At 37.8% G+C, this 27,358-nt stretch overlaps 1 pseudogene; it reads left to right on the forward strand.

Annotated features, from left to right (window-relative positions):
* The first annotated feature begins 809 nt into the window (after nucleotides 1-809).
* Nucleotides 810-21,352, forward strand: LOC120152789 (annotated as a pseudogene).
* The last annotated feature ends 6,006 nt before the right edge of the window (nucleotides 21,353-27,358 follow it).

Raw genomic sequence — 27,358 nt, forward strand, 5'->3', positions numbered from 1 at the left:
AAAACTGTAGGTGCAACAAAAAAAAAACAATATCCTAAAATCTAGACAATAAAATTTAGTAATGTATTTTAAGGATTAAAGTAGAAAAGAAATAAATTTGAAGCCAGGTGGTGAATTTTAATTGACGGGAGGATTTCATGGATTTTTTTAAATGAAAAAGGTTGAACCATTTAACAAACGACAATTGATAAAAACAAGGGTAAACTACATATTTAGTCCACTCAATTATCATTTTTATTCTGTTTTGGTCATTTAACTATTTTTTTTAAATCATATCTAACATTACATTTTAGTTTCATTTTAGTCACCCTTGGTTAAAAAATTAATAGAACTACTAACGTGACATTTTTTAAAAAACAATTCAATGATGACATGATATTATCTTATGGTGACACGTCAACATCACCATTAAGTTTTTAACGGTGGATAAGCAAAATGTAATGCTAGGTATGCTTTTAAATTAAAAAAATACTTGGGTGACCAAAAAAGAACAAAAGTTATAGTTGAGACACTAAACATGTAGTTTACCATAAAAATAATGTTATAGTACATTTGAAGAGAAAATCAACCATTAAACCTGTTATTCCGATGATTGTTGTTTGGTTGTTGGTATAAAAGGCCGAAGTTTTTGGAAGCTGGGATTTGACCTTTTCGAATTACTTATTTTAAAACCAAATTAATATTAATGAAGAAGTTAACAAATTCTTGTTTTTTTTCCCCTAAAGAAAAGAGCAACACATGATTCTCAGGGCAGTGTCGGTGGTGTATGCGCCTGCTTCAGTAGCATAAACGAAGCTTTATCTTTCAATTCCAAACAAATCTCTTCTTTAATTCTGACATCCTTGTGAAAACCCCCTTTTTCTTTTTTCCTTTTTCCATCCCCTTTAGCCTCTGAAATTTCTCGGTTTCATAGAATTTTGATAGAGAAGAAGACAATGGGATGCGATTTGAGGCAAGTAGTGGCCGGCATTCTCACAATCACCATGTTTGTCATGCTTGGCCGAATGATCAAAAGAGACCATTTTGATTCCCCTTAGGTAATATATCTATGCCGTATTCTTGGATGAGTTGCGTTTATCGCGATTGCAGCAATAAATGGTGTTATTTGGGTAGTTGCGGGTTGTACAATAATAATTTCGAACTGTATACCGTTGTTTAAATCCCTGTTAATGTGTGTGGTCTCTTCTTTGATCTCAAGATTTTCACCGTTCAAGAGATTGAATTTTTATACTAAACTATGTTCCCAATTTAATGACATTGTTTTATTTGTTTCTTGATTACGGTGAAGGAAGTTGGCCTCACTTTAGCTTCTACTTTTTTCTGTGTAATTTTCATGTGTTCATTGCTTAAGCTTCATTTGGCATCAAATTTGCAATTCTAATAAAAAAGAAGAATATAATGCTGACCATGATCTACATAACTGTTGTCTTTGATGGTTGTTTTGCTGTTTCTCTATAATCTTAGGATCTTTCACTGTAATTGTTAATTTCATGAAGTAGAAACCATGTAAATTGAAAACATCAAGTCCAGGTAAGTACATTGAAAACTAGATTTAATTAAGGAATAAAAGACAACCCATTTACCAACCCGTAATAAGAACGGATATAAAATTTTATATTAAGGACGAATACATAATTTATGAGATGTGTCGACACATATTTTCATCCGAGCATGACATTCACGTGTTAATTTTTTATAGTATATAGTATACATACATTACATAATATATACATATAATATAATTATATAACATATATCACATACATATTTTTTCTCATTCATTTGCATTTATTACATTTTCAGGCCCAAATACAAATAAAGAATAAACCCATCAGACAACCCACACGTGACCAAGTCCAGCTAGGGTTTCCAGAACCCTAGCTTTCTCCTCTCTTGCTCACCATGCGCCGCTTCAGCCCCACCGTTAGATCCAAAGTTGATCCAAGGACCAAAATTCAAGGAAACTAGGGTCACTTCAGCCGCTTCTCCTCACGCCGCACGAACCAAACGACCGAGCTTTTCGGCGAGACCTCGGCACCAACAGCAACAAAGCCAATAGCCCCGATTTTTCGGGTGCACCAACAAGTCAAAAAAGCATATTAGCGTTAGAGTCCTATTAGGATTCTTACGTTCTAAAAATAGTCGATTTCTAGGCTATAAAACGAGGTAACATACACGATTCTAGGGGGGGGATTTTTTTTTTCCAGAAGATAATACCAGAGAGCCTTAGACAAAAAAACTCAAAAATCCACGAAGCAAACCAGAGTTCTTGTAATCGTTCGAAAGGAAATAAAAAGGTAGCAATGTTTTTACCTTTGTCCATCCGTTTTTTGTTGCCTTTGCATGTTGACTTCTAGACCTTGTACTGCGTTTTGATTCGAAAGACGACCCAGAAAAAAGAAAAAACGTTTTCAGCCGATGAACGAGGAGAGAGTTTCAAAACTTTGAAGCTAGATCTACTCCCTGAGGCTCGTTATTTGTTGGATTTTTTTTCATTTTTGAGAAGTGTAGATAAAGGGCTTTCAAACTGTAAAAAAAAATAATTTTTTTTGCCGCCGATGAACGGCGGCCGTCGCCGTCCAACGGCGGCGGCGAGGCGGCGCTCGGAGGCCAAAGGCCGGATTCTGGAAAACTTGGCCCATGTTCTTCATGACTGAAGAACAATGGCGATAGAGGAAGGAGAGAAGGAGACAAAGGTTTTTTTTGATTTCTGAAGGAAGGAATGAAACTGAAATTGGTTTTTTTTTTTTTTTGAGTCATATATTAAGCCCATTCGACCCACGTGGACCATGACCGGATCCACGTGCTTTCACGCAAAATGGGAGCAATCTCAGTTTTAGTCCTTTTATTTTAAATCCTTCCATTTTCATCCCCAAACTGAATTTAAACCATCGCGTGTTTCTATCTAAAATAGGGTAAACTACCCTTTTGGTCCCTCGCAGCTTCTAAAGATTTATCTTGACCCCGATATTGCTTTGAATTTTGACCTCTAGCCTGCAGTTCTTTCATTTTAGTCCTTTCTCGGGATATTAGTTTTAATTATCTTTTTATATTACATTATAATATTTGTATATATTTTATATTATTATTAGTTTTTTTTTTTTTTTACACATTCGTATATATTTATTATTAGTATATTATTATTTCACTTATATGTTATATTATATATATATATATGTATATATGTACACATTTTGTATTTTACCCTATTTGTTTACTTCTTTATTATTATATTTATTTACATTAGTTTTAATTATCTTTTTATATTACATTATAATATTTATATATATTTTATACTAGTCCTTTCTCGGGATATTAGTTTTAATTATCTTTTTATATTACATTATAATATTTATATATATTTTATATTATTATTAGTTTTTTTTTTTTACACATTCGTATATATTTATTATTAGTATATTATTATTTCACTTATATGTTATATTATATATATATATATGTACACATTTTGTATTTTACCCTATTTCTTTACTTCTTTATTATTATATTTATTTACATTATTTATTTTTTTTCTATTATTATTATATTTTCCCTCCCTCTTATATTTAGCTATTATATAAATGGTATTAATGTTATTATATGTTTGTATTAACTTTATGTGTTTTACTTTATACGCTATTATGTTACATTTTTTTCTAGTATTGTTATATATATATATTTTCTTATTTTATTTTCATTATTTTTTTTATTATTAGTTTACATGTACATATTTGATTATGGGGATTTATTTTAGTTTTTTAGTTTTTATTTATTTATTACTATTATATATATCTTTTTATTTTTCCCATTGTTTATATCTTTATCATTATTACCACCATATATATTATTTTTATACTCTGTATTTTCCTCATCTTATTTGTTTTCCATTTTACCTTAGGTGTTTTTATTTGCATTCTTTATCTAATATGTGTCTTGATTTTCTAAGGGTACAATTTAAGCAATCTAAGGTAAGTAATTTGGATCGTCATTTTACATTTTAATTTAAATTTACAACTTTCTTAATTAAAGACAACTGGAAATTATATAGTACCGAAAGGGCAGTTCAAGGGTGCTAATCCTTCCTTAGCTGTAACCGACTCCCGAATCCGACATATCTTTGGTAAGACGCAGATCAGGTAAGGTATAGGGTATCCGATTAACCTATTTATTGTAAATAAATAATCGGTGGCGACTCCAATCCATTTTCCTAAGTCGAAGCCCAATTCCGGGGCACAACCGAAAGACGGTTCCGACAGCTTGGCGACTCCGCTGGGGACCCAGGTAAGTGAGTCAGGCTAAGGTAATTTCCAGTTGTCTTTGTAATGAAAAAGGTAAGTTTGAACTTTAAGGTAACATTTCGATCCTTATTACTTACTTTTGGTTATATTTTTTCGAGTAAATAGTTGGACTGACCGTTTTCTAATGATTTCAGTTTTCCAAACTTTTTCATCCAAAGGCTCTATACCCGAGCTCCAAACCCTTTAAGTGGGGGTGAAAGCGACGCATTCGTGTGAATTTATTCACCGCATATGCCTAGCAAGTAGCCTTCGGGATTCATATACCTTATGTCTTCGTGTGAATTTATTCTCCGCATAGACGTAAGGGAATGTGTCCCCTCGAGTTTAACTTAGTCCACACAAGCCTGTGATGGGTTTAGGACTAAGGGTCTGGTAAGCCCAAGGGGGCACCAGCAAGGAGAACTCGGGTACCGTTTTTAGAACCTAAACCAGGAGACTTCGAAGAAATAGTGCCTACCCCAAAACCACATTCCAAAACCTAGGACAATTGTTTCCTAATCATTTGTTTTTTCTTACGTTTTTATTGCCATTTATTTCTTGTTGTTTTTATTTATTTCCATTTATTTTTATTTTACTAACCATTTGCCTTTGTGTTTGTTTTTAGCATTTGCATCATAACAAGAGGCCATTGATCCCTAAAAAGACGTTCATTACGCACAAAATAATCTGAATTAATGGATAAAGGTGTTGTAATACAAGAGATTAAAAACCCTGAGGTACGACTATGGTCCGAGAAGACTCAGAAGGAAAAGGGAGACAGTCTTCAAGACAGCTATGTGTCAGAGCTGGTTAGCTACGCCTCGATCAGCCTAAAGCAGAATGACGTACAAGAGCTCCGGGATATCTGGGATAGTTGGAAGAATGAGGTGAAACAGAAGTTCAGTCAACGGTACGGTGATGTTGCACTTTTGCTTCATGTTAAGATTGATGAGCCCTTAATTAGAGCCTTGGTTCAATTCTGGAACCCGGGATACAGTTGCTTCACCTTTAACCGGGAAGACATGGTGCCCACCATAGAAGAGTACACTACACTGCTGCATTGTGAAAACATCAAACTCGAGCGGGCCTACCTTAAGCACATTAAAAGTCAACCTTTCAAAAATACACTAGCTAAGGTTGCCGGAGTTGATGAAAAATGGGTAACTGACCGAGCTCGATGTAAGGGTAGTGGAGAAGGAATCGCTTGGCTTCATATCAAACAACTAATGAAGCACCATCCTGATGAGTGGAAGACAATAGACCTGTTTGCATTAGGTCTGTATGGTCTAATTTTATTCCCAAAGACCTTGGGATACATCGATGCCACCGTAGTGGAGCTATTCGAACAACTCTCGAGAAGAGTCAATCCAGCACCAGCCATCTTGGCTGAGACCTTTCGATCTCTCAATCATTGCCGGAGAACTGGCGGAGGAAGATTCACCGGGTGCATTCAGCTCCTTCAAGTCTGGATTCACAGCCACTTCTGGAAGACTGACGGGGTTGCCTACCGCCGTTTCAGCACCACCTATTCACCTCTAGGTGAATTTATTACCTTAAAATGGCATGAAGGCGCCTCGAAAGAAAAATGGATGAAGGTCTTTACGCATCTTCAAGACCGAGATATTGTTTGGAGAGCCCCTTGGTTATTCCTCAGTGATGTTCTTTTTCGATGTGGTGACTCCGACACTGTGACCTTACTTGGACTTTGGGGAGCAGTCGGGTATGCTCCGCTATTAGCACTTAGACAATATGGAGCACGTCAGTTTGTCCCAGCAACATGCGGGTTAGCTAGATCAGAGTTTGAGTATCACGGCGACAGCTATAAGAAGATGATCAAAGAAGTAGCCGATTCGTGGAGGAAAGTATTCCGGATGGATGTTGTAGCTGCCAGAAGTATGCTCACTCCGGATTATGTGGAGTGGCGAAGATTGAGAAAGAATGACAATATCCCTGTGCCTGACTGTGATGACACCCGGACCATGGAGGAACATCTCAGGCATGTCCCTTCTGAACTCGAGATAGCCAAGACCGAGTTTGAAGCCGTGAATAATGAGCTGAAGCAAAGGATAAAGGAACTTGAAGCTGAACGTTATCAGTGGAAGCTTGATGCTGACTCTCAGAAAGATCGGGCAGAAAAACTGGAAAAAGAACAAAAAAGAGTCCGTTTTGAGCTCGAAGACTTGAGAAAGGGGTATCAAGATAAGGTCAAGGATAACTCCAAGTTGAAGGTAACCTCTGAATACTGGAAAGACGAAGCTCATAGCCTGAAAAGGAAGTTCGAGGGACCTGATGAGAGAGCTTGGAAAGAACAAACAAAGACTGCCCAAAGACGCTTGGCAGATAGTCAATATCAGAACCAACGCTTGAGAGTTCGGGTAGCTGACTTAGAAAAACAGCATGAGAAAGATGGCAAGACGATAGCCGAGTTAGAAGCTATTATAGATGGGTTCAACAGGCAAGCAAACGAGCTTCAGATGGTGCCCTTCGACGGAGGACTTCAATGGCGTTTCCGTTGGGAACAAGCACAACGCAGGGTGAGGGCCCGAGACGCAACCATCCGAGATTTCCTGGATCAAGTGCAAAAAGCAGCCCGTCATCTTCACGGCCTAGCAAGGGAAGCTGGTGTGGTTCGACAAGGCATTCAACCAGTGACAGATGAAGGCAGAAGACTTGTCAACCTACTGGAAGCTGTTCGGGGTCTAGAGGACTTAGTCCGAATGTACCTTTAATCTGTTTTTATGTCTCTTAAAAGATAAGACATTTTTGTCTGAACAAGGGTTATTTATAATAATGAACACTTTTCTGGATCAATGCCTCCAATTGCATACATCATGCATTGCATTTCTTGCATTTTATATTTCATGTCTGTTATTTTATATTCTTTCCATGTTTTTACATTCGTATTAACTAACAGAACATGTCTCAGACACCGAGCTTACCACCGCAAGCATCAGATACACATCACCCGCACAATACTCGAGCAAAAAAGAGACAAATGGAAGCCAGAATGGAAAAGATCGAAGAGCACATGGCAAGACTTCAAAAGGAGCTAGAAGATAAGATGGCTCAGAACAGTGAAAGTACTCTTGAGTCCATCAAGAAAAATCAGGAGTCCTTGGTCGACCAAATCGTAGCCAAGTTGTCAGGTCTACAGCAAGCTAGTGCATCAGGGGGCATCTCTTCCGAGGGGGTGGCCATACCACCAACCCCGCAAGTGGTTCTCTCACCCGGAATATTATCGGGGACGCATCTGCTACTAAAGGGAAAGCAGCACTACCCGGGGACTCATTCGCTACCAAAGCGAAAGTTGCACCTGCTGTGAAGATACAAACTTCTACAATCATCCCTGATGATCATCCGGATGATTATAATGTCCCAGACTTTGACGAGGAAGATAAAGCCAAAAAGATGGAAGAAAAGATAAAAATATTAGAAGATCAAATAAAGATGGTCCAGGGAGACCATGATTATTATGGAGTGGACGCATTGGAGCTAAGCCTAGTTCCAGACTTGGTGCTTCCACCAAAGTTTAAAATTCCTGAGTTTGAGAAGTTCGACGGGAATAGCTGCCCTTCAGCCCATATCACTATGTTCTGTCGAAAGATGACAGGATATGGAGGGAATGATCAACTCCTGATCCATTGTTTTCAGGAGAGCCTGTCCGGTTCAGCTATTCGGTGGTACAACCAGCTTAGCCGAACTCATATCAAGACGTGGAAAGACTTAGCCAAGTCTTTCCTGGAGCAGTATAAGCATATCAACGATATGAGACCAGACCGGGTCATGTTACAAAGCCTGGAGAAGAAACACAATGAGAGTTTCCGACAATACGCACAGAGATGGAGGGATTTATCTGTGCAAGTTCATCCACCTTTGGATGAAAAGGAAACTAGAAAGCTGTTCGTACAGACCCTGAGGGCACCTTACTTCGGGCATTTGGTAGCAATCACGCAGGGGAGTTTTTCAGATTTAGTCATGGCCGGCGAAATGATCGAGTTGGCCATTAAACAAGGAAAGATTGAGGGAGGAGACTCCAGTAAAAAGCCTTCCACGAAAAACAAGGAGCGAGAGATCAACAATGTGAACACCTACAACGTCAACAAGGGGGTTACGATCTCAAGCTCAAATTCCACAGCAGCTGTACCATCCGGTACTTCTAGACAGAACCAGAGAGAACCGAGAAGAGAAAGGGAAAGGGAGCAGTTTGACCCCATTCCCATGACGTATAAAGAATTATACCAACAGCTCTTCGACACCCATGCAGTGTCGCCTTATCCTATGAATCCAATAAATCCCCCTTACCCAAAATGGTATGACGAGAGCGCTCATTGCGAATACCATGGCGGTGTGCAGGGGCATTCGATTGAAAGTTGTCTCGCATTCAAGAGACTTGTGCAAAGAATGAGAAACAAGAATTGGATCACTTTCAATTCCGGAGCACCAAACGTCGCTCAGAATCCCTTGCCCAATCATCAGGAGACAGGAATCAATGCCATTACTACTGAAAGGGGAAGGAGAATTAAATCAAGTGTTTCGGAGATCAAGTCTCCTTTGGCTTGGGTATGGAGCCAAATGGTGAAGGCAGGGCTTCTTGCACAATACCCAGATACGACAGAAAATGAAGATGGTAACCATTGTTGTTACCACAACAAAGAAGGGCATAAAGTGCAAGATTGTCCAGAGTTCAAATTGTTAGTCCAGCTCATGATGGATCGAAAGGAGTTGGAATTTTACGAAGAAATTCAAGATTCTTGGGAAGCAGATGTTTGTGCCACCGGAGAATCATCAGATAGAAAATTTGGTAGGGGTAGTCCTTTGATAATTACCCCTAAGGCAAGTATGACAGTGACAACACCAGCCAAGGTGGTAATCTCCGCACCGCGGCCTTTTCAATATAAGGACAATCGGCAAGTGCCATGGAAGTACGAATGTCGGGTGAGTACTTCCGGAGGAGGTAATAGTAAAGTGGGGCAAAGACCACTGGAGCCATTCAAAGAAGATGTGCTAGTCGTCAATGAACCTATAAAGGAGGAAGAAGCTAAAGAGTTCCTCAAGATCTTGAAGCACAGCGAGTACAACATTGTAGAACAGCTCCACAACTTACCTACACGTACTTCATTGCTAGCACTATTTTTAAGCTCGGAAGCACACCGAGAAGCGTTGTTGAATGTCCTTAATCAAACGTTCGTGCCACAAGACATACCAGTCAGCAAGATGGATCGACTGGTAAACAATATTCAAGCTGATAATCTCATCTCGTTTTCAGATGATGAGATTCCATCAGGAGGAAGGGGCCGAACGAAGGCGTTACACATTACCACCTACTGTAAGGGGCACGCTTTACCAAGTGTCTTAATCGATAACGGTTCAGCCTTGAACGTGATGCCTTTGATTACATTGAAGAGGCTACCAATAGATACCTCTCATATGAGAGCTTGTCAGAATGTGGTCCGAGCATTTGATGGGACCAAAAGAGAGGTAATCGGAAAGATTGAGGTACCATTGACCATCGGACCAGCCACCTATAATGTCGAGTTCCTTGTGATGGATATCATGCCATCCTATAGCTGTCTTTTGGGAAGGCCGTGGATTCATCAGGCAGGTGCAGTACCCTCCACGTTGCACCAGAAAGTTAAATTTGTCATTGACGGGGCCTTAGTAATCATCAACGCTGAGGAGGATATCGTGGCAAGCGTGACCACGGAGGCTCCATACATCGAAGTAGACGAGGAAGCGGTAGAATGTTCGTTCCGCTCTTTGGAGTTCGTGAATGCCACATTTGTGGCAGAAGGAAAGAGAATCCCAAGACCTCGACTCTCCAAATGCACAAGGATGGAGATAAAGCAAACCCTAGGCCGAGGCGCCAGAACCGGGAGAGGTTTTGGGAAATATTTGCAAGGGATGATCAATCCTGTCATTCCTATCCCAAAATCAGACCAATTTGGGCTCGGTTTTCAGCCCGGTTATCATGAAAAGAGAAAGGAAATCCAAAAGAACCGGGAGAGAAGGTTAGCTAGATTGACTGGAAACGAACTCCAATGGAAGCCTATGACATTCCCGCCGCTTTTCAGAACATTCAAGTCAGGTGGTTATGTGTTTGAGACCACCACATCCGAGTTAGAAACAGCTCTGGAAGATCTGAACGTTAATGCCGTGACCACAGAAGATGTTGACAACGGAGATAGATCTGGGATATGCCTTCTGCCACATGGGTTCGTGCCTAGCAGTTGGTCGGTGGAAGAACTACCTGTGGTTTACAAGAATCTTTCAGAGTAATATTCGAACTATCCCTATTTGCCTATACCCGGGGCAATAGGTGATCTTTTGTAAGGGTGAATAAATATTTTGTTTAAGTTTAATAAAGGATGCATTTTTTCTTTTCCATGGCAAACAAATTTTTCTTTTATTTATTATCTATCTCCCTCATTCCAGTACTTCATTTCCAGTTACTCTCAAAGTTAGTTCTTGACCATTCCGTGTGGGATATTATCCTCTCACACATCACATCTTCTTCCTTTCAGGTTCCCAGATAACGATAATGTGGGCACTAATGACCCTGATCCGGAGGTGGATTTTGAATCAACCATTTGTCTTGGGGAATTTGAAGAATGCGATAATGAAGAAGAGTACAACTTGCCTACCGAATTGTTGAGAATGATAGAAAAGAAGAAAAGCAAATACTGCCACATGAGGAGGCGATCGAAATCTTAAATTTGGGCACTGAGGAAGATCGAAAGGAGGTTAAAATCGGTACAGCTCTTTCGACTGAAGCAAGAAAAAACCTGATAGCCTTACTTCAGGAGTACGAAGATGTGTTTGCTTGGTCGTATCAAGACATGCCGGGACTAGACACAGATATGGTAGTTCACAAACTGCCAATCAAACCAGAATTCAAACCAGTGCAGCAAAAACTGAGAAGAATGCGACCAGAAATGCTCCTTAAGATCAAGGAAGAAGTCAAGAAGCAATTTGATGCCGGTTTTCTCCAAGTAGCCAAATACCCTGAATGGGTGGCCAACATAGTGCCTGTGCCGAAGAAGGACGGGAAAGTACGCATGTGTGTCGATTACCGGGACCTTAATAAGGCCAGTCCCAAGGACAACTTTCCTCTGCCACACATAGACACTCTGGTGGACAATACGGCCGGGAACGCCTACTTTTCATTCATGGATGGATTTTCGGGGTACAATCAGATCAAGATGCATCCCGAAGACATGGAAAAGACCACTTTCGTCACAATGTGGGGAACTTTCTGTTACAAAGTGATGCCTTTCGGATTAAAGAATGCTGGGGCAACATATCAGAGAGCTATGGTGACCCTGTTCCACGACATGATGCACAAAGAAATCGAGGTTTATGTCGACGACATGATTGTCAAGGCACAGACCGAGAGTGAACATGTCAAGAATCTGAGGAAGCTCTTCCAGAGATTGAGAAAGTTCCAACTGAGACTAAACCCTAGCAAGTGTACCTTCGGGGTAACATCTGGAAAACTATTAGGCTTTATAGTCAGCAGGAGAGGCATACAGGTCGATCCTGATAAGGTTAAGGCTATCCAGAATCTACCTCCACCACGAACCCAAAAAGAAGTCCGAGGTTTCTGGGCAGACTAAACTACATAGCTCGGTTCATCTCTCAGTTAACCGACAAATGTGACCCATCTTTCGTCTCCTCCGGAAAAATAGCCCTGGAGCATGGGATAAAATTGTCAGATTGCATTTGAGAAGGTAAAAGAGTACTTGTCTCACACTCCTGTCCTGATGTCCCCTATCCCAGGAAAACCTCTGTTTTTGTATCTCTCCATATTCGAGAACTCCATGGGGTGTGTTCTGGGTCAACACGATGAGTCTGGGAAGAAGGAAAGAGCCATCTACTACTTAAGCAAGAAGTTCACCGATGGCGAGGTCCGATATCCTCCTATTGAGAAGGTTTGTTGTGCCCTGATATGGGCTACAAAAAGACTTCGACAATACATGTTATATCACACCACTTGGCTGATTTCCAAGTTAGACCCATTAAAATACATGATGGGTGTACCTGCTCTATCCGGAAGGTTAGCTCGATGGCAGATGCTTTTGTCTGAATTTGACATCGAATACGTAAGCCAGAAAGCGGTAAAAGGCAGCGCCATATCCGATTTTTTGGCAAGCAGAACTGATGAGAGCTATGAGCCGCTGGACTTTGATTTCCCGGACGAGGACTTAATGGCCATATCTTTAGAGGAAGCAAGCATTTCAACGGACGGTTCCTGGAGAATGCACTTCGATGGGGCATCAAATGCACTAGGACATGGCGTCGGGGCAATTCTAGTCTCCCCAGAAGGGAGTCACTACCCATTTACCAGCAGACTGAACTTTGATTGTACCAATAACATGGCAGAATATGAAGCCTGTGTCTTGGGAATTCGGGCTGCACTGGGACAAAATATAAAGACTTTGCGGGTGTATGGAGACTCAGCCTTAGTAATCTATCAGCTCCGAGGAGAGTGGGAAACCAAGGATATAAAGCTGTTAGAGTACCGAAAACTAGTGTTGGATCTGCTCGAAGAGTTCGACGAAGTCACCTTCCACTACGTGCCTAGAGAAGAAAATCAAATGGCTGACGCTTTAGCTACCTTGGCTGCCACATTCAAGGCTGGCGGGGAGTCTGAAATGATGCCAATTAACATGCAGTCGTATGAGTACCCAGCTCATTGTTACCAAATTGAAGAAGTGAAAGATACTAAGCCTTGGTATTTCGACATTCTGCAGTATATCAAGCATCGGAGTTATCCAGAGAAAGCCACCGAAACCGATAAGAGAACCCTTAGAAGGTTGGCAGCTGGATACGTCCTTGACAGAGAGGTTTTATACAAGAAAAGCCATAACCAAGTTCTGTTAAGGTGCGTCGATGCTGAAGAGGCAAAAATGATAGTGGAAGAAGTACATGATGGGGTTTGTGGAGCACATGCAAATGGGCATATGATGTCAAGACAAATAATGAGATGCGGATATTTTTGGTCCACACTGGAAAGTGATTGCATCAACTATGCTAGGAGATGTCATAAATGTCAGATTTATGGAGACAAGATAAATGTTCCACCCCATCCACTTCATGTAATGACGTCACCATGGCCTTTTTCCGTGTGGGGCATGGACGTTATCGGGCAAATCCATCCGAAGGCTTCGAATGGTCATCGTTTCATTCTCGTAGCAATTGACTATTTCACGAAATGGGTAGAGGCTGCGTCATACGCCAGTGTCACTCAATCCACTATTTGCAAGTTTCTGAAGAAAGAAATTATATGTCGGTATGGTCTACCTGAAAGGATTACCCGATAACGCAACAAACTTGAACAACAAGATGATGAGTGCTGCCTGCGAACAGTTCAACATAAAACATCACAATTCCACTGCTTACAGACCAAAGATGAACGGAGCAGTAGAAGCAGCAAACAAAATATTAAGAAGATAGTGGAGAAAACAACTGAAACCTACAAAGACTGGCACGAGAAGTTGCCTTTTGCTTTGTTCGCTTATCGAACCTCGGTACGTACATCGACTGGGGCAACTCCATTTTCACTAGCCTATGGAATGGAAGCAGTGCTACCCATTGAAGTCGAGATTCCGTCTCTCAGGGTCTTGTCAGAAGTCAAACTAGATGATGCAGAGTGGGCACAATCCAGATATGATCAGCTTAATCTGATAGATGAAAAAAGACTGAAAGCCATTCATCATGGTCAAATCTATCAGAAACGAATGATCCGAGCACACGACAAAAAGGTGCGCCCGAGAATATTCCGTGAAGGGGATCTAGTGCTAAAAAGAATTTGGCCAGTCCAGAAAGATTTCCGAGGAAAATGGACGCCAAATTGGGAAGGACCTTATGTCGTGAAGAAGGCTTTCTCCGGAGGAGCCCTTATCCTGGCTGAAATGGACGGACCTGAGCTGCCACATCCCATTAACTCGGACGCAGTCAAGAAATACTTCGCTTAGGATGAAAACCCGAGAGGGCGTCTTAAGTTGAAAAAAAAAAAAAAAAAAAAAAAAAAAAAACGTTTAGGGTGAAAACCCGAAAGGGCGCCCTAAATTGAAAAAAGAAAAAGAAGAAAGAAAATAAGGTGGGTTCAAGATGAAAACCCGCAAAGGGCGTCTTGCAACTAAGGAGGGGTCCAAGTTGAAAACCCGGAAAGGGCAATTTGGATATCAACAGTGGAAACATCCCGGCACATGAATCTTCTACGAACTCAACAAATCGGAGAAATGTTGCACCCTCCCAAACGTTGTCGCATTTTCAAAGATCCTTTGGCAAAGGCTGCATTCAAAAGTCACCAAACGGCTTTTCAACTCAGAAGTGCCCACGTTATCGAGATCTAAGACATTCATTTGCACATCATTGTGTATTCGTTTCCTAGAATGTTTGCCATGTATTATTTGTTCTTCTCCTCCCTCATGAATAAAGACCATCTTTCCTCCAATTCCTTTTGAGCATCTTGAATTAGATTTAAACCTAATGGTTTATTTATTTTTATGAAAGATAATCGCATATTACTGTACAAAGATTCATTGAAAAGTACAGGTACCCAGAAGCCGATCAAGGCTCATGCACATGCTTGAGATGGTTGAGGAGCATCTTCAAAAAAAAAAAAAAAAAAAAAAAAAAATCATCAAACACTTGAAGAATTCAAAGATCAGAGATCGGAACTTCAAGCTCAAGAGTCAACAACGACAGGCCACCGGAGAACTCTCCAGAGCTCAGAATAACATATGTTGCATATGCATTTTAGGCATACCTAAGAGCATGACATCCATACCATCGCATATATGCATATCTTTGCAGGTTTCACTCAGAGCCAATTTCAACTTCACAACGAAGGATATTGGACTCCAGACAATGTAAGTTCAACTTCACGACGAAGGGACCGCTGGTTGTCAACGAACATTTCTCAATTTCAGAGCCAATTTCAACTTCACAACGAAGGATATTGGACTCCAGACAACGTAAGTTCAACTTCACGACGAAGGGACCGCTGGTTGTCAACGAACATTTCTCAATTTCAGAGCCAATTTCAACTTCACAACGAAGGATATTGGACTCCAGACAACGTAAGTTCAACTTCACGACGAAGGGACCGCTGGTTGTCAACGAACATTTCTCAATTTCAGAGCCAATTTCAACTTCACAACGAAGGATATTGGACTCCAGACAACGTAAGTTCAACTTCACGACGAAGGGACCGCTGGTTGTCAACGAACATTTCTCAATTTCAGAGCCAATTTCAACTTCACAACAAAGGATATTGGACTCCAGGCAACGTAAGTTCAACTTCACGACGAAGGGACCGCTGGTTGTCAACAAACATTTCTCAATTTCAGAGCCAATTTCAACTTCACAACGAAGGATATTGGACTCCAGACAACATAAGTTCAACTTCACTACGAAGGGACCGCTGGTTGTCAACAAACATTTTTCAATTTCAGAGCCAATTTCAACTTCACAACGAAGGATATTGGACTCCAGACAACGGAAGTTCAACTTCACGACGAAGGGACCGCTGGTTGTCAACAAACATTTCTCAATTTCGGAGCCAATTTCAACTTCACAACGAAGGATATTGGACTCCAGGCAACGTAAGTTCAACTTCACGACGAAGGGACCGCTGGTTGTCAACAAACATTTCATTCAGAGTCAATTTCAACTTCACAGCGAAGGATATTATACTCGAGACAGCACAAGTTCAACTTCACAACGAAGGGATGGCTGGTTGTCAACAAATAATTTCCCGATTCCAGAGCCAATTTCAACTTCACAACGGAGGATATTGGACCCAGAACAATACTACTTACTTGGAAGGATATCCAATTCCAGGCTCAACTTCACTATGAAGGGGCCACCCGCGGTTTCAATTTCACGGCGAAGGGAATCGTGCACACAAGCATCATCAATCTTTAGATTGGATTTCAACTTCACGACGAAGGATATCCAACTTGAGGAAAGATATCTGTCAACGAAGACTTGTCGAGTCTTTAGCCGAGAAGAAGACCAAAGTTGACTACACCAAAGACAACGAGAAGCCACATTCCAATTCTGAACTACGGCTTCAATTCCATATCACTACAAGATGAAATCGACTTCGCGACAGAGAAGATTCGATATGAACAAAATCTGTGTCTTTTTATCTTTGTCCTATTTTTCGTTCCACGAAAAAGGAAAAAGAGGGGCAGCTGTCGACACATATTTTCATCCGAGCATGACATTCACGTGTTAATTTTTTATAGTATATAGTATACATACATTACATAATATATACATATATAATTATATAACATATATCACATACATATTTTTCTCATTCATTTGCATTTATTACATTTTCAGGCCCAAATACAAATAAAGAATAAACCCATCAGACAACCCACACGTGACCAAGTCCAGCTAGGGTTTCCAGAACCCTAGCTTTCTCCTCTCTTGCTCACCATGCGCCGCTTCAGCCCCACCGTTAGATCCAAAGTTGATCCAAGGACCAAAATTCAAGGAAACTAGGGTCACTTCAGCCGCTTCTCCTCACGCCGCACGAACCAAACGACCGAGCTTTTCGGCGAGACCTCGGCACCAACAGCAACAAAGCCAATAGCCCCGATTTTTCGGGTGCACCAACAAGTCAAAAAAGCATATTAGCGTTAGAGTCCTATTAGGATTCTTACGTTCTAAAAATAGTCGATTTCTAGGCTATAAAACGAGGTAACATACACGATTCTAGGGGGGGGATTTTTTTTTTCCAGAAGATAATACCAGAGAGCCTTAGACAAAAAAACTCAAAAATCCACGAAGCAAACCAGAGTTCTTGTAATCGTTCGAAAGGAAATAAAAAGGTAGCAATGTTTTTACCTTTGTCCATCCGTTTTTTGTTGCCTTTGCATGTTGACTTCTAGACCTTGTACTGCGTTTTGATTCGAAAGACGACCCAGAAAAAAGAAAAAACGTTTTCAGCCGATGAACGAGGAGAGAGTTTCAAAACTTTGAAGCTAGATCTACTCCCTGAGGCTCGTTATTTGTTGGATTTTTTTTCATTTTTGAGAAGTGTAGATAAAGGGCTTTCAAACTGTAAAAAAAAATAATTTTTTTTGCCGCCGATGAACGGCGGCCGTCGCCGTCCAACGGCGGCGGCGAGGCGGCGCTCGGAGGCCAAAGGCCGGATTCTGGAAAACTTGGCCCATGTTCTTCATGACTGAAGAACAATGGCGATAGAGGAAGGAGAGAAGGAGACAAAGGTTTTTTTGATTTCTGAAGGAAGGAATGAAACTGAAATTGGTTTTTTTTTTTTTGAGTCATATATTAAGCCCATTCGACCCACGTGGACCATGACCGGATCCACGTGCTTTCACGCAAAATGGGAGCAATCTCAGTTTTAGTCCTTTTATTTTAAATCCTTCCATTTTCATCCCCAAACTGAATTTAAACCATCGCGTGTTCTATCTAAAATAGGGTAAACTACCCTTTTGGTCCCTCGCAGCTCTAAAGATTTATCTTGACCCCGATATTGCTTTGAATTTTGACCTCTAGCCTGCAGTTCTTCATTTTAGTCCTTTCTCGGGATATTAGTTTAATTATCTTTTTATATTACATTATAATATTGTATATATTTTATATTATTATTAGTTTTTTTTTTTTTTTTTACACATTCGTATATATTTATTATTAGTATATTATTTTCACTTATATGTTATATTATATATATATATGTATATATGTACACATTTGTATTTTACCCTATTGTTTACTCTTTATTATTATATTTATTTACATTAGTTTAATTATCTTTTTATTACATTATAATATTTATATATATTTTATACTAGTCCTTTCTCGGGATATTAGTTTTAATTATCTTTTTATATTACATTATAATATTTATATATATTTTATATTATTATTAGTTTTTTTTTTTTACACATTCGTATATTTTATTATTAGTATATTATTTCACTTATATGTTATATTATATATATATATGTACACATTTTGTATTTACCCTATTTCTTTACTTCTTTATTATTATATTTATTTACATTATTTATTTTTTTCTATTATTATATTTTTCCCTCCCTCTTATATTTAGCTATTATATAAATGGTATTAATGTTATTATATGTTTGTATTAACTTTATGTGTTTTACTTTATACGCTATTATGTTACATTTTTTTCTAGTATTGTTATATATATATATTTTCTTATTTTATTTTCATTATTTTTTTTATTATTAGTTTACATGTACATATTTGATTATGGGGATTTATTTTAGTTTTTAGTTTTATTTATTTATTACTATTATATATATCTTTTTATTTTTCCCATTGTTTATATCTTTATTATTACCACCATATATATTATTTTTATACTCTGTATTTTCCTCATCTTATTTGTTTTCCATTTTACCTTAGGTGTTTTTATTTGCATTCTTTATCTAATATGTGTCTTGATTTTCTAAGGGTACAATTTAAGCAATCTAAGGTAAGTAATTTGGATCGTCATTTTACATTTTAATTTAAATTTACAACTTTCTTAATTAAAGACAACTGGAAATTATATAGTACCGAAAGGGCAGTTCAAGGGTGCTAATCCTTCCTTAGCTGTAACCGACTCCCGAATCCGACATATCTTTGGTAAGACGCAGATCAGGTAAGGTATAGGGTATCCGATTAACCTATTTATTGTAAATAAATAATCGGTGGCGACTCCAATCCATTTTCCTAAGTCGAAGCCCAATTCCGGGGCACAACCGAAAGACGGTTCCGACAAGATGAATTTATAAAATTTTAAAAACACAAATAAAGTATTAATAAAAAATATAAAAAATAATTAAATTATATGAAAATATAAATTTTCCAACCCCTCTGTACATCCATGTCAGACCTGTGGTGAGGAGTTTTGAGCTTTTGAGTTCTGTGAATGGAGAAAGGCAAAATGCCAAAAAGTAACCCACAATATTTATTAAAATGTTCATTTTGATCTTTATTTTTTTGAAATATTTTGACCGAAATGTTTCAGGTTAAGGCAAAAAGGTTTTTAACATTTTATTAAATAATTAACCCTTATTCTTTTTATGGAGTATTTTATTATTATTATTTTTTTGAACATTTTGACCTTCAACAAAAGTTGGGATAACTTTTTCTCTGTTTGAGTCCGGACTCTGAAATAGTCAGGTCCAGTGTGGCTCTCTGGAGGCTTGTTTAACTTCATATCAGTTCCTCATTACAGCTTTGGGTTATTTAATCCAAGATCTTTTTCCTGCGCCATTGTTTTGTAGGAGAAACTTTCCGGAGAAACCCAGGATTCTCAAGTTGTCGAGAAGGATGCACTTGTAAAGCTTTCTGAGAGGAGCAAAGGGCCATGGATAGAGGATTATGAAGAGCTGAAACCATGCTGGAGCACCGTTTTTGGTTTGTTCTTACTTCACTCAACTTCTTGGAAAATGACCAGCTTTTCTATAAACTTGTTTACGCATGTATAGTTGTTCCGGATATCGAAATCCATTTTCGTGACAGAAACTTATGTTAATGCTTCATTTTAATTGATGAAGCTCTTACTTGTTGACAGATCAGAACGAGATTGAACGTTCAAGAGGGTATGTTACTTTCTCATTGACTAATGGCCCAGAGTACCATGTCTCTCAGGTATATTTACTATCTATATCTAACTGACATAACTTTGTTGCTTCCAATTTGTGTTCCTTCTCTCCTATATATCTTTAATGCATACGAAAGCCCCCTTCCGATTGAGGCCTTTGTAGCTTTAACCTCGTGCCTTTGACCAGAATATTAACGATCGAACCGTGTTTTTTTAACCTCAGCCTTTGAATAATTATCTATTGTTTTGCATCTAAACTATGATCCATTCTATGTTTTCTGCATTCATCAGGTAGCTGATGCTGTAGTAGTAGCTAGGTATCTATCTGCAACTCTTGTACTTCCTGACATTAGAGGAAATAATGGTGCTGAAAGGTTAGTCCTTGTTTTAATTTTGAACATCTGATATTGAATAATATTGAGTAGTGCAAATTTGATATGATCTATGTGAAAAATCTGAATGGTAGTAAAACAATTGAATGTGATCTGAAACTCTTATTTTTCTTGATGACCTTATCTTCAGAGCCTTCAAAGACATTTATAATGTTGAGAAATTCATGAAAAGCCTGGAAGGGGTTGTCAGAGTCGCAAACGGATTGCCGGATCAGATATCGATTCGGGATCTTGCTGCCGTGAAGGTTCCGAATCGGGTCACCGAAGATTACATAGTCGAAAATGTAGTACCGGTGTTCAAATCAAAGGGCAATGTAAGGCTTGCAACCTACTTCCCTACTGCAAATATGAGAAAAACAGCACAAAAGACTAGTGTTGATTCCGTTGCATGTTTGGGAATGTTTGGGACTTTGGAGTTGCAACCGGAGGTTAACGAAGTCATCGATTCAATGGTCAAACGACTCAGAACTTTGAGTCGCAAATCAAATGGCCGGTTTATAGCAGTAGACTTGAGGGTTGAGGTATTAGAGAATAAGAATTGCCATGGAAGTAGTTCTGTTGGGGCTAAGAGCTGTTATAGTGCAGAGGAGATTGCTTTGTTCTTAAGGAAGGTCGGATTCGATATGGATACCACCATATACCTAACTCAAACAACCTGGGACAGCAGCCTCAGTGTCCTAAAAGATATCTTCCCAAGAACATACACAAAGGTGAGTAAAATTTTCTCTTCTCCGATAACGATCCTATATTCCGAACCCCATTTTTACTCATCGGAACCATTGCAGGCTATTGTAATGCCGAAGGAGAAGAGCAAGTTCCTTGAACCGGAAGGTACGGAATTCGAAAGGGTTATAGACTTCTACATATGTTCTCAGAGCGACATATTCGTCCCAGCCATCTCCGGGCTTTTTTATGCGAATGTAACCGGAAAAAGAATAGCTTCAGGGAAGCCTCAAATCCTTGTTCTGGCCGAGATATCGGGTTCCTCTGCTGAGATCACTACCTCTCTCCTTGCGTTGCCAAGAAGAACCACTTGGTTTATTCATGTTTTTGTTAACCTTGCCTTTTTGAGGTAACTAGGAAAGATTCCATTTTGGGTGAGTATTTGAACAGGTATACTTGTTCATTCTTCATTTGGGTGTGAAGTACCATAGATAGAAGTTCTGTTGAGATGATTTCTTCTTTTTTTTTTAAATATGTTTTTTCCCCATATGGTAGAAATGTTAGAGGCTTTTGAGTCAAATATGTTGCTTGTTATGTTGTAAAAGCTTCATTTCTATAATTTGCTCATTGTTATAAGGGTGCACATTTTATAAATTTCTTATCTTTAATTCATCAAAGAATGGGGGAGAAAGTAATTTATGAGAATGCAGAATAGTAAAGTGATTTAAATGTTTATTTTATTTATAAAATTATTATTTGATATAAAAACTCTTAAAGTCTAAAGTTTTAAGTCTAAATCCCTAAATTCTAAACTATAAACGTTAATTTTTTTTACATATATAACCTTAAATTTTAAATTCTAAGCCTAAATCCTAAAAAGGACGTAATTAAATAAACAAGCATAAATAAACAAGTTTGTGTAAACTAAAGATTATATAAGCTTGTGTAAAAAAATACAGTAAATTATATCGATAATTACTCAGCTATTGTATCCTTTAACCATTAATCTTTTAATTTTATCAATCAAACCACTACATTATTTAATTGTATCCAATCAAGTCACTTACAGTTAACATTTAATGAATGTGTGTTGACGTAAAAGTTAATAAAATTAGTATAATTATATATTTAGTTCTCGATATTTATAAATTCTATCAATTTAGTCCAGTAAATTTAATCCTCTAATCATATTGTGACATATGTCACTATTTATTAAAGATTTTTTTATATTTTAAATTTATTTAATTTAATTATTTTTCTTCCATTTATATAGTGACACGTGTAATAAAGAAAAGCAAATAGAAAGGACTTGGGAGAATTCAAACTTGAATTGAAAGGGAGGAATGGTCGCTTGCCTTACCCACTGTCTCAACTCCAACAATTAGAATATGAAATATAAAACAATATTATATAAATTAGAAAGAAAAATGGACAAGAAGGAATTCAAATTTAGGCTAACTAAAAAATTTAAGAGCACTAAACCACTAAAGCAAATATTACATTTGGATAATAGTTGAATTCATATATATTTTAAATACTAGTTGATACAAAATTAAAAGAAAAAATAATTTAAGATTATTATATTTTTTAATTGAATTTAGTATTTCTTTTTCTTTTTCTTTTTCTTTTTTATAACTCAATAATTATATAAAATCTTAAATTGAGTTTTGCTATTTTAAATAATGATTTTATTTTTAATAAAGTAAGATGTATTAAAATATAAATGATTCATACATTTAAATGTATAAATATATTTAATATAAATACATTTAAATATATTTTTATTTATACATTTAAAAATAAAATATGCGAAAAATATAAATGATTTTTAAATTTAAATATAAATTAAATCATTTATATTTTTATATATTTCACTTTTTTAATTAAATTAAAAACATTTACTTTAAAATTATATATAATCATTAAGTTTTAAATTTGAAGAAAAAATATTAAATTTAATTTAAAAATATATAAATCTTAAATTTATTTTTTAATATTGTATAAATAAGTGTTTCAAATATATATGAAATATATCCTGTTATTATTTAAATATAAGATTTATTTTAATGGTATAATTTTTGTAAAAAAAATTATTCAGCCTAGGTTTGATTCCCTTCATGTCCATTTTTTTGGCATTAACTATAGTATATATATATATATATATATACTATTATGTATTTTCATATACCAAGTGTTTAGGTTGATTTAGTAGCTAAAGAATCCATATTTCTCCCCCATAAACCCAAGTTCAATTGTAACGTCCCAATTTCTAGGTTAGTACTTTTGGGTAAAACCAAGTGACTTTTAGTACACCAAGAGATCATTTAGAAGCTTTGGGTTAAGTTGGGCTTGGTTTGGGTTTGGGTTTGGGTTGGAGAGTATTTAAAAATAAAAAGGACATTTTTTATTTGGGATAAAAGAAGAGAGACTAAGAAATCAATTAGAGAAAATAACCTCAGTGACCAAAAATACCTTATAATATACGATTTTAACCAACTTTTTTTGGATTTGCCAAAATGACCAACTAAATCGCAATGCGATCGATAATTCGCAACGCGATCTCCGGTATCGCAAATCAGTTTCCAGATTCGCAATGCGATTTTGGACTATCGCAATGCGATAGTCGACTATCGCAATGCGAACTTGGACTATCGCAATGCGAATATGTAAATCGCAATGCGAACTTGGACTATCGCAATGCGAATATGTAAATCGCAATGCGATAGTCGACTATCGCAATGCGAACTTGGACTATCGCAATGCGAATACGTAAATCGCAATGCGATAGTCGACTATCGCAATGCGAACTTCGACTATCGCATTGCGATTTACATATTCGCATTGCGATAGTCGACTATCGCATTGCGATAGTCCAAAATCGCATTGCGATAGTCCAAAAGCGCAACGACTGGTGGTATTGCATTTGTTTCTTAAGAATTTTCTCTAAAAAGATAGTATTCGCACGGACGTGTCGAAGACACGTATTACCACGACCACGACCACGACCACGACCACGACCACGACCCGACCTGAGACGAGACGAGACGGACGGCAGCGACGGCGGCGCGCGAGAGTCCCCCTTGTTCTCTATCACTCAACAAGGAAGTGGGAAAGCCAAGCCTTAAATACCATTCCCAATAGTGTTTCCAATACTATTTGGGATTGAGCATTACCAACACTTGTTCCCAATACTATGTGAGATTGAGCCTTAAATAGTGATATTATTTTTGAATGTTTTGCTTAAAATTGCAATAATCGCAATTGATTGTAGATTGACATTTAATTATGACATATTTAATCGTATAATACTAATGCAATTGGTTTCTGATTCAGTTGTTTTAAGGTACATGATTGTTAATTATTTCCTGAATAATCACATTGTATTGGAAACAAGTGTTGGTAATGCTCAATCCCACATAGTATTGGAAACACTATTGTGAATGGTATTTAAGGCTTGGCTTTCCCACTTCCTTGTTGAGTGATAGAGAACAAGGGGGACTCTCGCGCGCCGCCGCCACTGCCGTCCGTCTCGTCTCGGGTCGGGTCGGGTCGTGGTCGTGGTCGTGGTCGTGGTCGTACGTGTCTTCGACACATCCGCGCGAATACTATTTTTTTAGAGAAAATTCTTAAGAAACAAATGCAATACCACCAGTCGTTGCAATTTTGGACTATCGCAATGCGATAGTCGACTATCGCAATGCGAATATGTAAATCGCAATGCGATAGTCGAAGTTCGCATTGCGATAGTCCAAGTTCACATTGCGATAGTCGACTATCGCATTACGATTTACATATTCGCAATGCGAAAGTCCAAGTTCGCATTGCAATAGTCCAAGTTCGCATTGCGAACTTCGACTATCGCATTGCGATTTACATATTCGCATTGCGATAGTCCAAGTTTGCATTGCGATAGTCGACTATCGCATTGCGATAATCCAAAATCGCATTGCGAATCTGGAAACTGATTTGCGATACCGGAGATCGCGTTGCGAATTATCGATCGCATTGCGATTTAGTTGGTCATTTTGGCAAATCCAAAAAAAGTTGGTTAAAATCGTATATTATAAGGTATTTTTGGTCAATGAGGTTATTTTCTCAATCAATTAATCCCTTGTTGATTCAAAGGATGATTTTCATTTATTTGGCTAATATCACTGTTGAGAAGAGCCATTATTTTGTGTTCTTATTTTCTCTCTTTTTCTCACATTTTTTTTGTGTGGGTTCATCAAAAGTGAAAACTTGATTGTGCTTTAAGTATTTTACGAATTAAAGAAAGTAAGAGTTGTATTCTACATCTTAAGATTTTCGTTTTGAGCCATGAAATCCTTAGGTTGGTCATGGATGAACAATGGGGGTTTAGAGGGGTTTTAGAAACCTTGGTGAAAATATCCCATTTTGGGATGAATTTAAACATCAGGATGTCTCCTTAACTTTTTCTTAAGTTCCTAAATAAGTTAGTAATTTATTCATTATTTTTTTATTAGTGAAAGATGTAGGAGAAAGCTCCAAAATCAAAGGTAATGAGAAGCTTATTCTTGGATAACTTGGAGTGTTTTCTTGAAACTTAGGAGTAAGGTAACGCACTAACTCATCTATACCATTTGTATGTGTTTATATGTGTTTGCTTTCTTGTATAAGCTCATTGAGCATATGGGTACATTTTTGGTTGGTTATGTGTTTAGATGTTTTTGAGGATGCAAATGCATATCAAGTGACCTATTATGATCCCCCATAACTCACATAAGCTTCACATAATGTTCAATGTCCTTAGAGGGACTTATAGGTTGATTTGGGTGACAAATTCACGTAAAATAAAGTATTTATGGGTTTGGGTATCAGTACTAGATGAACAATGCCAATATTGTTCGTTAAGTAGTTAAAATGAAGGGTTTTGACTAAGTAGTATCGATATTCTATTTATAAAGTATCGATATTGTTCTTCAGGTATCGATACTAAGAAATATGGTATCAATATTATCACCAGTTTATAAATTTCAGTAGTCATATTTGGTATCGGTACTCAGGGAGTATCGTATCGGTTAAAGAAGAATTGACACCCTAGGCAAGAGTATTAATATTGAATTATTTTTCCCAACATCGAATCTAAATTTGGTATTGATACCTAGAATGGTATCAATCCCTAATAGAGAAGTATAAATACTCCACATAAGGTATCGATACTACAATGTTTCCTTAAATTCTAGTAGCCAAAATTGGTACCCATACCAAGGGTGGCTACTGACACCAAAAGGTCAGTATTGATATTGAAAGAGTTCAGTATCAGTACCATCGTACTGACTTGGGTAAGAAGTCTAAATTCGAGCCAAGGGTTCAGAAAGGGATTTAGGACAATCAATATTTTTCTAATGACCTTACAAGTGAGAACAACAACGAATACAACGAGACTAAAGAATCTTACAAGGAAAGTTGCCATATTGTTAGCCTTTGTGTGACTCTCTACGATAATTTCTTTTTGGTTAGAAATTTTTGGATATGTCTAAGTCAATGTCGAGGCACTTAAATACTAGTGGGCGTAGGCTCCGATGCCATGTGACCTCGGAGGCATCCCAAGTACACCCGAGGAGTAGAATAGTATGATGTAAGCTCTAATGCTATGTGACCTTAGAGGCGTCTCACATACTAGGCAACGAGGACCTTTCCACGTGAAGATTTTGATGCTAAGTAATCTGGGTCTTATCTAGGGTACCTTGGATAGGATAGAGGGGTGTCAGTCCCGAGATGCTAAGTGTGTTGAGTTAATCGATTGACATAATCGGCCAAGAGGGGGGTGAATTGGTAATTAAAATTTTGTGGAAGCTTTTGCAGAAAATTGAAAGTAATTGCACAATGATTTAGAGTGGTTCGACTTTCTCAATCAAAGTCTACGTCCACTACCTTAGCTATCCACACTAAGGATTTTCCAACAAATTCACTAATTGTTCTTTCTTTTGAGGCCAAAGAGATAACCTTACAATACCCTCAAGAATAGACCCCAATTCTTGAGAACACTCTTTCCCAAAGAGAATATTACAAATTTGCAAACTTACAAGGAAATCCTTGCAAGGTAGATTGTTTGCACAATTCTAGAACAAAGAAAAGAACACTCAAGAATGAATACAATTGAGCACAATAAGTGTTCTTGAAAGAAAAATGAATATTGAATGAAAAATAGGCTTGAAATGCATAAACTTGAGGTTTTATGCTTTCTCTTTGATTCTCTCTTGATTCTAGTTGCTTGTTGTTTCTTGTTGTGTATCAATGGCTTCTAAGCTTGCTTAAATACACCTTGAATCACTTCTGAACATTGGGGATCATTAATGAAGTTATTGGAGTCATTTAAGTGTGAAAACAATTAATATTTCTGCTTGGAGCATGGGGGGGTCGGTACCCCCTCATGGGGAATCGGTTCCCTAAGTGTA

Source organism: Hibiscus syriacus, unplaced genomic scaffold (genome assembly GCF_006381635.1).
Source record: "Hibiscus syriacus cultivar Baekdansim isolate YM2019G1 unplaced genomic scaffold, ASM638163v2 tig00111095_pilon, whole genome shotgun sequence".
NCBI lineage: Eukaryota > Viridiplantae > Streptophyta > Magnoliopsida > Malvales > Malvaceae > Hibiscus > Hibiscus syriacus.